We start from the raw sequence: 12,865 nt of genomic DNA, 5'->3' as shown, positions 1-12,865 counted from the left end.
TGGGGTACTTTGTTGAGTACAATGAAACCTCAGACGCATATAGGATTTTTATCCTTGGAACCAAAAGAATTATTATCAAACGTGATGTCAAGTTCACAGAGGATAAGGCATTTAAAAGGTCAAGATATTTGCTAGCAGATGGTCAGAGTGAGCAACCAACAGAAGCTCCAAGGCCTAGTCAAGGTCTAAAAAGCACAAGTACACTTACTAGGACAAGTGTAGACTAAGCTGGTGAAGATTCACAAAGCATGGAGTAACAAGTGCAACAGGGTGATCCCACAATAATGGGTTCCACTTTTTGACCAATTTTGACACTGAAATTAGTATTTTTGCAACAAACGTCACATTCAAGTGACTATATCTCCAAAACTATAAATAATTTCAAGATCACATAACTAGTGATTTTGAGTACTTTGTTCCTACTTTGTAACCGTATTTTTTAATTTCAAAAAATAAATTATTTATACCAAATTTTTTTATCTCCTCTGAAAAGCAGTAGATAATAAAATTTAATATTTTTAAAGAGTGACAGTCCATTTGACACACATAACTTTTTTTTTAGAAATGATAATGAAGTAATTCTTTCGGTATTAGATTTGTAATATCAATATCCAAAGGATGCATTTGGTTTGATTTATTTTGATTGAATATTGTATAGTTTATGAAGTTTTGAAGTGACATGAATTGTAATTCAGACATACGTTCTATTTGACACAGATAATTTGAAGTCAATTTATCATAAACCTTTTTTTTTTTTTTGAATAGAAAGGTATCTCAATAAGCTAGTTCTTACATATTTTTCAAAAAAAAATTGACCTGATTTACTAATTTTTCCGAGGTGTCAAAGTTGGTTGATGTTCAATTCGTAATGAACCTATAATGAGTTAAACTCATATTTGAAAGTCTTAATGACTAAAATATGTATTACAATTATAGTCGTTAGAAAGCTTGCTCTGAGCAGCACATTTTGACATTTTTTATTTTACAGTAGGAGATCATTCTCCTGCAATTATGGGATTCAAAAGAGCAAAAAAAAAAAAAGGAAAAAGGGTTAAAATTTTCCTAATTTTATGCGTTCGCGAACATGGCGTTCGCACAAACATATTGGGCATGTTTGCGTGAACCCATGTTCACACAAACATATGAAAAAAATAATCCGACGGCTGGAATTTTTATTTAATGTGTTTGCATGAACATTTGTAATAATTTGTGTTTGCATGAACATACAAAAAAGGAAAATTTATCAAGATCTCAAACAGAAAAGTGGAATTTCAATCACAAATCGTCATTGCAAATATGTTTGCATGAACATATTAGCAAGGTATGTTCGTGCGAACATACCTTATTTAAACTTAATATGTTCGCGCAAACGTACCTTGCTAATATGTTCGTACGAACATAGTTAACACGTTTGGGTGAACATACGTAAAATTCTATTTGCAAATTTTTTATCATTTCACGATTTCCTTCGTCCCCCAAAAGTGGTACCCAGTATTGTGGGTTCACCCAACAAGAAATGCATCTAGAAGACTTAGAGGTTGATATTTCATCCTCTCCATTGGGCAACAAGAACCGTGAGGTTCAAGAGGTACAAAGGGATACTCGGGAGTTTTTGGGAGCTCCTAGAAGGAGTATTAGAGAGCGGAGACAATCAATCAAGTTCAATGACTATGTGGCATTAATTATTCAATTGGTAGATAGTGAACCTTCTAGCTATCAAGAGGTTGCACGACATTAGGTATGACAGGATACTATGGTTGGGGAGTATAACTCAACTGTGTAGAATAATGTATGGGAGGTAGTGCCTAGACCAATAGATAGAGCAGTAGTTGGATCATGTTGGATCTATAAGATAAAGCATGATGCAGATGGTAGCACCAAAAAATACAAGGCAAGGTTCATGGAAAAGGGATTCTCTCAGGAGGGAATAGACTATGAGGAGACATTTCCTCCAATGGCTAGGTATATTTCTATACAAGCTATGATCTCATTTGCAATACAGATGGGATGCCAAATCTAGCAAATGGATGTCAAGACAACTTTCTTTAATGGTGAGTTGAAGGAGGAGGTATACATAGAGAAACCATAAGGCTTTGTAGCACAAATCAAAGAGACTCATGTATGTAGATTGAAGAAATCCTTGTACGGACTCAAGCAGACTCCTAGAGCATGGTATGAGTGCATTGATACATACTTGCAGGAAAGGAGCTTTGTGAAGAGTGAGGTAGATGCTAACCTTTACTACTTGGTGGTTGGGGGTGAGGTTCTGATTCTTTTTCTTTATGTGAACTGCCTATTTTTTATTGCTATATTAGGACCTATAGAGGATTGTAAGAGGGACCTTGCAGAAGAGTTCAAGATGAAGGATTTGGAACTTATGCAATACTTTCTAGGCATGGAAGTGTGGTAGACAGATGGAGAGTTTTTCTTTGGTCAAGGGAAATATTGCATTGAAATCTTGAAGAGATTCAGGATGGAAGATTGTAAAACCATGTCGACACCTATGATCACAAATTGGAGGAAGGTAGATACATCCAGGGAGAAGGATGTAGATCCCAACTTATATAGGCAGTTGATTGGTTTACTTATGTTTTTGGTCAACACTAGACCAGATATAGCTTTGTAGTGAACTCTCTTAGTCAGTTCATAGTTGAACCAAAGACAGTGCATTGGACAACATCCAAGCATGTGTTGTGTTACTTGTGTGGTACAGTTGAGTATGGGATCAAATATGTTCAAGGTGAAGGTATTAGATGGATAGGCTTACTAACATAGATTGGGAAAGAAGTACAATTGCCAAAAGGAGCACTTTGAGGTGTTGTTTCAATTTGAGATTAGGATTTGTATCTTGGTTCAGCAGGAAGCACAAGCCTGTGGATCTAAGTTCAACAAAAGCATAATACATTGCAGCTAGCGTGGCGACATGTGAAGTTATATGGCTTTGAAAGTTGTTAGTAGCCTTATTTGGTTAGAAGCTTGAGACTACTATGATACATTGCAACAATCAGAGTTGCATCAAGTTGTCTGAAAATCTAGTATTTCATGATAGGTCTAAACATAGAGCCATCAGATATCACTTCATCAAAGATTGTGTACAACAGGGAGTTGTTCAACTACAATTCATACCTAAAGAGGACTAGGTAGCAGACATTCTAACTAAGGCATTGGGGATGACAAAATTCTTCTTCTTCATAGATAAGTTAGGTGTCATGCAGAACAACTTCCTTGCTAAGTGGGAGTGTTAGTTTTGGTAGCTTGGACAATTGTTCGTCCATATGCTATTAATTAGAAAATTATTGTTTTGCTAACTAATGGGTTAGAATAGGGACAAATATTTGTTAATTAATTGGCAACTTCTAGAAACAACTAGAAACCGACTTGGTTAGGGTTGTTAAGTTGTTTTAATCTCAACCGTCTATTGAGAAACAATCTCGGCTATTGGTTTTCCAATAGGAGTAGTATAAAAGGGGGTCAAGAGGCATTTGGAGAATACAAATTTGTAGAAGCATTCGTAATGTTAGTAAATGAGTCTACAGTGATAGCAAGCTATCTTGCAGTGCTAGCAAGGGCACAGTGATAGTGTTGGGGATAGCAATGGAGGAATATCGGTAGGAGAAATTGAGAGGTTGTTGGAGTTCTGCCAGTGAGAGGAAATGAATTTTGTATCTCTTGATGTGCTAAAGTTAATATAATTCCTCATCTGTAGAACTAGTTTTCCCTTAGGGGTTTTTCCAGGAACGATTTGTCCAAAAATATTGTGTTCTTTGTGTTTCTTATTTCTTTCCTTATTTTATTGGTGAAGTTGCAGTCGTGTTATTTTTTGATTTTAGCTGTGAATTTATTTTCGGCAGTTTAATAATCATTTAAGGTAAGAGACTAATAATCAGTGACTGCAATAAAAATTTTCACACCCAACGCATAATGGCAAGTTGCCTCCAAGCTCGTGAGCTGCTTGACAAAATTTCAAGTTAAGAGGAGTCGCGTAGTCCCAGTTATATGCAAATGAATAGTTGGAGGGTTATTAAAATCTTTCTGGTGGAGTTGAATCACAGGGATAACTTCATAATCATAACCAGCGAGTGGACCATTTAAATATTCGATGATGAAGAAATTTATTAGTAAATCATTTGAGAAAAGTTTTTTGTGCTGGGAGAAGCGTCCCAAGGCTTTCCACTGAATCATTGACTGAGAAGGTTTCCAAAGTGGCATGGTGGATAGGGTTCCCATTTGTTTAACAAAATTCCTTAAGGATGTGTATGGATTATGGAAATAATGACTGTCACATATCTGACTAAATGTCACAATGGCATCTCACCTAATATTTGCACAATTGAATTGTTGATGAAGTGTCTGGAAATTCAGGCGGCTATCAATCCCAATCCCATGTCTCTATGGGTACCTCTCATTCTTATTTAGCCAACATGAAGGACATTGAACAAAGAACAGGTGGTGGAGGAATATCCAGATGGCACGATTTCTTTTAAGTTCGATGAAGATGATTGCATTACGGGTGAGGTGTGAAGGATCAAAATTCATGAGTAAAGTCATCAAAGAGATGTTCACAAAGAAACACAGAGACGATAAATAACGATTTAATGGGATAAGGTTAATGGTGATGATAAATGGAAGCATCTAAAAAGAAAGGCTTGCATTTGAGACAATGTGCACCGAAATAACAGGAAAATCAATGTATGTAAGGATTTCTTGAACACACAATATTTGCCTCTTCAAAGACTTGTCACTTAATACGTTGTCCAAGGAAACATATTTACCAAGCAATTATTAAAGATTATGCACAAATTGTGTATAGCAACATGTTGTGACTTCATTATGGAAGTACACACTAAGTTAGAATCTCAGAATGCTTATTGGCATGAATTCAAATGTAAGGAAATGAAGCTTCAAAGATGTGCTATAGGCATAACAAAAGACATTTGAAATGATAGATTGGATAAAAAGCATGGGATCATAGGAACACACAAGAAATGTTTAATGGAGTTCTAAGATCACATATGTTGCCTAGTGGAACCCCCAAGATACTGCACGTAGACATAAAATGTGTGGAAAGTATTAAAAGCTTTGAAGACCATTAAATCAGAATCTTCATATCACATTTACAAAGAAAAGATTTCTAGTCGTGAGCACTACTTAGAATTTGACAATAAGAATACAAATTGTGATCCCAGAAGAAGCCTGCACGAGTTCACAATGTCAGTCATTGTATTTGCACAATTTTCAATATATTCATATTTTAATCTATATTTTGGTTATTTTTAGCAAGATTAATTAACCTCTCTCTAAACATGTCATTGGGACGTAGTTATTAATTACAAAAGGGGTAGTTTTAACCTCAAGTTTATATAAAGGATCATTTTGCTTTGTAAAAATCGGGGCTGGGACTTTTTGGATTTTGGTGAATTAGAGAACACTTATGTTAGAGTTTTTGGTAGCAAGGTAATTTTTGGAAAGTGTTTACAAAAGTTGTCCTTGTAATCATAAATTCCTCTTATGTTCTTGGTATAAGAAAAATTTTTTAAAAAACATTTTGGTTTCTCTTTCTACAAATATGAACTATTGAAGTGTTCATTTCTTTTTTTAATGGACATTTTCATGGTATTATCTAAATGTTCAATTATTATTGATTTGATATTGTGCTAATGATAGCCTTCAAAATGTAGCTCTTGGTTGTTCTTATTAGCTCAATTTTAAATTAATCTAGGAAGGCTTTGACATCATTTGGTGCATTCATCATCAATAGCTTTCTTTCTCTCTTTCAAAGTTTGAATGCACTTTTGTTGGTAAAAATAAAACTTACATCTTATTAGAGAGTTGCCCCTCTTGACACAAAGGAAGGTCACGTGCCAAGGGCCTATCAAACTATTGGAGAAATCGATTTGCCATTCTGTTGGGAAAAATTACATATTTTTCAAGTGACAAATCTTTTTACCAACAAATTAGGATGGATCAAATATTGTTTCTTGTAAGAAAAAAGGGTAACATAACATGGGCCTATATAAATTGGGCTAGTGATATTCTTAAAATTAAATTAAAAGAATAATCTAATAAAGGAATCTTTCATGCATTAGGGATGGTGATTCATTATATGATGAACTTTGTTAATAATGGCTATAAGCCTCAACAATTTGGAAGCTAGTGACAATAGAGAAATTTTCACTCTCTCATGTTATATTTTCATAATTTTGATATCGTATCTTGCTCAAGACTCATTTTTAGTATTTTGGTCTTCTTTTTTATATTTAGAAAAAAAAATTCTACTAACAAATTTAAAGAACACATGTATTGTGAAGGTTTTATTTTCAAGATAAGTATGAAACTAGTGTTGAGATAAACATGTATCATTTTCCAACAAGTTCCAACAAACTTCAATGTATATAATCAATAAATTATGTCCTTTTGCAGTCATCAAAAATGATAGACAAGTTCTTCATAGCTCTTAGGAATTGTTGTCCAATAATTCCATTAGGACTAAACCACAAAAAGAAAAAAATTACATGTAAATATAAACAATATTAGGAAATAATAAATCACACAAAAAAGAACACGAGACACCAATATTTAATGTGGTTCACCCAATCCTTGGGCTACATCCACCAAAAGCAAGTCCAATATTATTATGATCTAGTGATTACAACCTAATTACAATCTGTAATCCCTTAAAGCTCAATACTGGCACAAGAAGCAATTTTCGTATCACACATCATGAAAGATGCCTAACCCTAAGTTGTTTTATACCATATTTTTGCTGCTTTAGAGTTATAATTAATTACAACATGTCAGTCCAAAATTTTTGATAAAATAGGGCCCAAAAAGTTATGAAGTATGTATAGTACTTCCTAATCAGTCACCACAAACGAACAAATTCAAGACTCTTTGATTTGAGACTTTGGGACTAAGAACTCAATAAGTTAGCTTGAAGCTACACTCTTAAAGGATCATAAGGCAACTTCATAGAGTTGTGCTTGGTTTTGATTTTTTCTTCATTGGGAGAAGATCTTCTAAAAGATGTGTTTTCATCTAATGTAATCAACAAATATTTGTTGTCCTATCCTTAAGAAAGGGTTCCTTAGCTAGGTGGAATTCGAGGTTTAAACGGTACATGTATTGAAACATTCTAAAAAGGGGGATAATGTTGAGATAAATGCTTAGTATTATGTTGTCTACTACTTAATTTGTTAGTAATTTTTTACTTATTTATTTTTCGTGTGTGTGTGTGTGTGCGCGCGCTCTCTCAAAACATCACTCACCTCAAATTTATTTTTCATATATATCACCAAATTATAAGACAAACATAGAAATGTAATTAAAATAATACTTATAAATTGAAATTGTTGAACACTATTTATAAACAAATAGCATGCTAGTATATGCCTAATAGTTAATTATAATAATAATATATAATTATAGTATTTATTATACTAATATATAATTTAAAATAACATTATATAACAATAGTAATAATATGTGAATAAGGAAATTTGAATATTAAATATTTTAGTTCTAGGGATAACTTTAAGAAACCCCTCCCCAGAAAAATATGTAAAATGCAAGCAAATTCAACATTCAATACGAAGGAAACTTTTCGTATCGAGGGTGATTTTTTTGTTCAAAGCAAGGCAAAAAATTATTTTCTATTGGCGAAAAATTTCCTTTCCATATCAAAATTTAATAATAATTGTGGCGAATTAAATTATTTTTTTTTTGCATGCAAATAAATGTAGGCAATTTTTTTTCGGTAATAAAATTTTTTGTAATGTAATAAGTGAATTAATTGTTTTATATTACGCAAAATATTAATATAGTTGGCTAATTTGTTAGTTGCTATAGAGAGATTATTTAATTTTATAGTAAATTTATAGTCACTGGGGAGCCATGACCCATATGCCAAGTGTACAATCCCCAATGTACTTGTAGTCTGTCATTCCATTAAGATTAAATTAATAATGTGTCGTTTCTTATTGCCAACTTGGTCAATGTCACTTTTCATGTTATCATTGTTATTATGAAAGGATTCAAAAATTGATGTAGACCATTGATGTAAGATCTTAGATAGATCAATGGCCTAACCTCTATTTCGTGCCTAATTTTAAGTGTTATAACATAAACTCTAAATCTTCCCGAAATCAAGACACATGTCCCAAAGTCCAAAATATAAAATAGTTGGCTAAACTAGGGTAGTTGGAGACATGTGTCGGTAAAATGGTAGGCGACGCTCGGCCCTAGGGAATATATTATTTTATTGTAATGGCGAAATGACATAATCCAATAAGAAGAAATTAGGTAAATGTGGCGAATAGTTTAAAATAAATATGTCCTAAATGTATACTACATTGGCGATTGAACCAAGATTTGGGACCAATTATGAGTAAACTAATCAATGATTAGCCTAGGATTTGGACACAAATAATTTAATAGCTTGGCAACCCATTTGACCTCGTATGGAGGTTTTATTCGCCAAATTACAATTTTCCAAAAAGGTCGAATAGCCATTTGGCAAAGATTCACCACTAAAAAAATCACTGTTTAGTTCAATAAAAAAATTTCTTAATTCTTAATTTTAAAATTTGTACAAATTTATTTTAATTAATAATTTCTCTTTTGGTTTTGCAACCAACTTTTTTTCGTTTGATATAAATAATAAAATGATTATATTTTATTAAAAGCATGAAAATATAATAGAGAAGTATATAGTAAAAGATTATTTTATATTTTAAATAATTGATTATTTCGTTACTATAACCAACATAATATATTAACATAATCAGATTTCCACAATCCATTAGTATGTGAGCAACGTTGATGCTAAAAAAACCCACACAATCTAATCCAGAAACATTGCTCACAAACATAATATATGTTTTAAGTTTTAAGTCAACACAATATTTTTATTATCATCCAATGATTATATGCCAACATATTTATAGACGACCATTGTAAATTAAAATGATTGATTTATATTAATATATAATTTATACTTTTAAAAAACATAAGCTTGTCAAAAAACATTCAAGAAAAATAATCTTTGGTTGAGATTTGTTAATAAGACCTATTTTAAAAAGAAAATTGACATATATGCTTTTGAAAATAATTTAAAAGTCTTACAAAAGAAAAATACTTAATTGTAATTAGTTGAAATATTTGTTTTCATAATTATGTAAACAAAAGTAATTGCAATATATGTAGCCTAACCAAGTGTCATTTATGCCAAATTTTAATAACAATTTGAGCCCACTTTAAATTATGTAATCACTAACAGAATTTAAAATATATATAAGTCCCACTTAGTGGAACACGAAAGTATACTAAATCATTATGAATTTTTTTTAATAAGAAGTTATTGGACTATGAAAATGGCAACAAATTCTGTAATCAACACAGAAACTAATATTATATTTAATCATAATGACATTATTATTATTATTATTATATTTCATGTGAATAAACACATCTCTTGGATTCTCAAACTAGATCTCAACCAGATCTAAAACCATTCTCTAAATGATACTAATATCATTTAAGTTCCATATGGAATAAGAATTTGAAACGGAAAATAAATCAGTATATATGCTTGTGTGCCAGTTTTTATATAAACATTTTAGACCAGAGTCTGTGATCCATTAAGAAATATGCTCTTCTGATCGTTGACATCAAACTCAAAATTTTAAGTATTTAAACATCTAGGACATCTTAAATGTAGAACTGTTAGATCGACAGACTAAATTGAGATAGAAAAACAAACATGGAATCAAATTCTGTTGGAAACCTGCAAAATTTCAAGCAAATTTTCTCAACCATTCACCAGCTTTGTTAAATGACAGTCAAAAATGCTGAAATTATTCACGAGCTCACCGTGGCTAAAGCGAGGCCGAAATCCTGCTCGATTGAGACGTACTTCCAAACAAGGACGAGGACAAAACATCTCTTGGCCGAGTCATGGCGTCGCTGCATAAATAGACAGTAACAGGCATCTTCAATGGAATACAGGGGGTTGGCGTTTCCAATCTAAGAGCTCTGATCGCCTCTCTCATGGAAGGCCTGGCTGTGGGATCTGGATGAGAGCACCAAAGCCCCACAATCATCATTCTCTCCATTTCTTCACCATTAAATTCACCCCACAGATTTTCTGCCGCCGCATCCAAAACCCTCCCCTGCGAAAATAAATCCCAAACCCATTCAACCAGCCTCACCTTCATTTTCTCTCTCTGCAGCCTCTGATCCAAAGCTCGCCATCCGCAGGCGATTTCCAAAGCAACTGCACCAAAACTGAAAACATCAGATTCGGGGCTCGCCTTTCCAGTTACGAGACATTCTGGCGCCAGATAACCTAGGGTTCCTGCAACCACAGTCGTATGCGAGGAAGCTTCAAATTCGCGCTCCACAAGCCTGGCGAGCCCAAAATCCCCCAATTTGGCATTGAAATTCGAATCCAGCATCACATTGCTGGACTTTACATCCCTGTGAAGCACACATTGATCCCAATCTTCGTGAAGATAAACCAGAGCAGAGGCTACGCCACAGGCAATACTGTACCTTCGATTCCAATCCAAAACAGGGGAATCCAGAGCACCGGAATCCGTGAAAATGTGCTTGTCCAGGCTTCCATTTGACATGAATTCATAGACCAGAAGCAATTCTCCCTTTTCATGGCACCATCCCAAGAGCTGAACCAGGTTTCGGTGCCCTAGCCGGGTGATTATGCTCACCTCCGCAACATATTCCTTCTTCCCCTGTTTCGAACCCCCGGAAATCCTTTTCACCGCCACGACCTCCCCCGTGTCCTCCAAAACCCCTCTGTAAACCGACCCGAATCCTCCCTGGCCGAGCTTTTGATCCTCGCTGAAGCTTTTCGTTGCGGCGCTGAGCTCCGAGAAGGTGAATTTCCGCGGGCCTTGCGAAAACTGCTCGTCCAGATCGGTCTCCGTGTCTTCTTTCACTTCTTCGCTCGCCGATTTTGCTCCGCGCTTGGACTTCATATAACGCCGCCATAGCCACACGCTGCCTGAGCAACAGGCCAGGGCAAGAATGCCTAACACAACAGAAACAGAAATAAATTTAGCTTTTGATACCTTCTCGTCCCTTTTCTTCATCTTTTCGTCATTGACGGGGCTCGAACCCTCGAGTTTTACACTCGAAGCGTTCCATGAAGTTGTGCAAATGAAGTCCCAGAAAAGCAGAGTATGAGTCTCAAATCCCATCCCTGTAGCAGCCGAGAAGCCAATCTTTACATCCGGCGGGACAATTTCCGACAGATCTAAGCCATATTTCAAAACTGGAGCCGCCGGTTTCGTCTCATCATTGTGCGTGAGAAAAACCTGAATTTTCTTCCGCCGCCCGTCATAATCCACCCAAACGCCCCATTTTCTCCCGTCTTTGAGGCTTTCATTAACCAGAGAATAATTCGCAGCAGATACGATGCTATTGACATCGATTCCGACATGGTTGTCATCGGGATCGTGAGAATTCTTCTCTGTGTCGAATTCCACGGCCACTACTCTGTTCCAAGATTTTCCTACAGTTGTTGAGTTGAACAAGCCAAGCCATTTCCCGGCAGATGATTCCGGGGGTTTGAAATCCAACGGCGCCATGAAGAAGGTGAGGCCTTCCCCTGCACCAAAAGTATTGGCAATGTCTGGCTTGATGGTGAATTGGAAATGCGTGCTAAAATCTGCTAAGCGCCGTGAAGATCTGTCCCATACTGGAATGGAATTCTTGTAAGTAGCCAAACCTTCGCTGTAGGTAATTCCGCCTTCAGTTTGAGTGAGCTGCAGGAAGTTAAAGCTCCCGTTGCGTTCAACATGGGCGCCATTAAGAAGCTCAATATCTTGGCTGAATCTTTCGGCGAAAGATGGAAAAATGAAATTAATCACGCTTCCTGGCTCTGATCTGATAACCGCAGCAGAAGCCCAAAACAAAACTGAGAAATGAAAAACGCAAAATCTCATTTTGTTTTATCGTGCTTCTAAATCAGTGGCCTCTGCTTAGTATGAGCATTTCATGTTTAGCCATTTTAAAAGCTGTGAAAACTCTGTTACAGTATTTCCACTAAGCTACCATTAAATGCACGTTGAAAACAACATATATTATAATTATTATTATATTTATATTATAATGACTTTGATATATGGAAAAAATAAAGGAGGAGCCTAAAACATTCAACTTTCTTTTTTATTAGATATATATTCTTGAAGGAGAATGGTGGTTAATGAGTATATCATTAAAATTCAATAATATTTAGTGAGTCTATCACAAATCAAATCTTAAATCTTAAGTTCTTGACATGATAGACACCTCTCACATACTTATATATAAAAAATTACTTTAAAGATCATAACTTTTCTATAAAAGGAAAAGAAACATGATTTCTAATAATTTATTATTTTAATGTTTTTTTTTAAATGTAACATTATTTTATTCACATAAATGTTTTTATTCACAAGACAAACAATTTTTTTATGATTGTGCCTGTCAAAATCAATTATGTTGAATAAATATATTCTTGTTTCCACTTATTTAAAAAATATGTTCTTCTCAACTTATTAAAAGGAAATATTAAATATTCCATAAAATGACATCCCACTACGCTAAATATCATTTATTGAATACTATTAAACATTTTTTGTAACAATACATCTTTGTAAACAATGCCTTAATTAATATTTTTTCTATTCCGACACTTTATATGCATGCAGTGTTTTCTTTTTAGTTTGTGTTGTAGAACTATAGACAATGAACTAAACTTAACTAACGATTATTAATTATTATTTTAAACAATCATGTTTAAGATAGCTTTTATTTTACAAAATATTAAATTTTATTGATGTTAACATGTTCATTTTTTAACAAAACA

At 34.2% G+C, this 12,865-nt stretch overlaps 1 pseudogene across 1 annotated transcript; it reads right to left on the bottom strand.

Moving 5' to 3' along the window:
- Positions 1-9,645: 9,645 nt before the first annotated feature.
- LOC149554982 (L-type lectin-domain containing receptor kinase IX.1 pseudogene) lies at positions 9,646-12,047 on the bottom strand (annotated as a pseudogene). The gene has a single exon (XR_016364440.1). The product of XR_016364440.1 is annotated as an L-type lectin-domain containing receptor kinase IX.1 pseudogene (transcript).
- Between the last annotated feature and the right edge of the window lie 818 nt (positions 12,048-12,865).

Source organism: Cupressus sempervirens, chromosome 5, assembly GCF_028749045.1.
Source record: "Cupressus sempervirens isolate cs-2001-9-10 chromosome 5, ASM2874904v1, whole genome shotgun sequence".
Classification (NCBI taxonomy): Eukaryota; Viridiplantae; Streptophyta; class Pinopsida; order Cupressales; family Cupressaceae; genus Cupressus; species Cupressus sempervirens.
The sequence above is the reverse complement of the archived record's forward strand: the minus strand, read 5'-3'. Positions and strand labels throughout refer to the sequence as shown.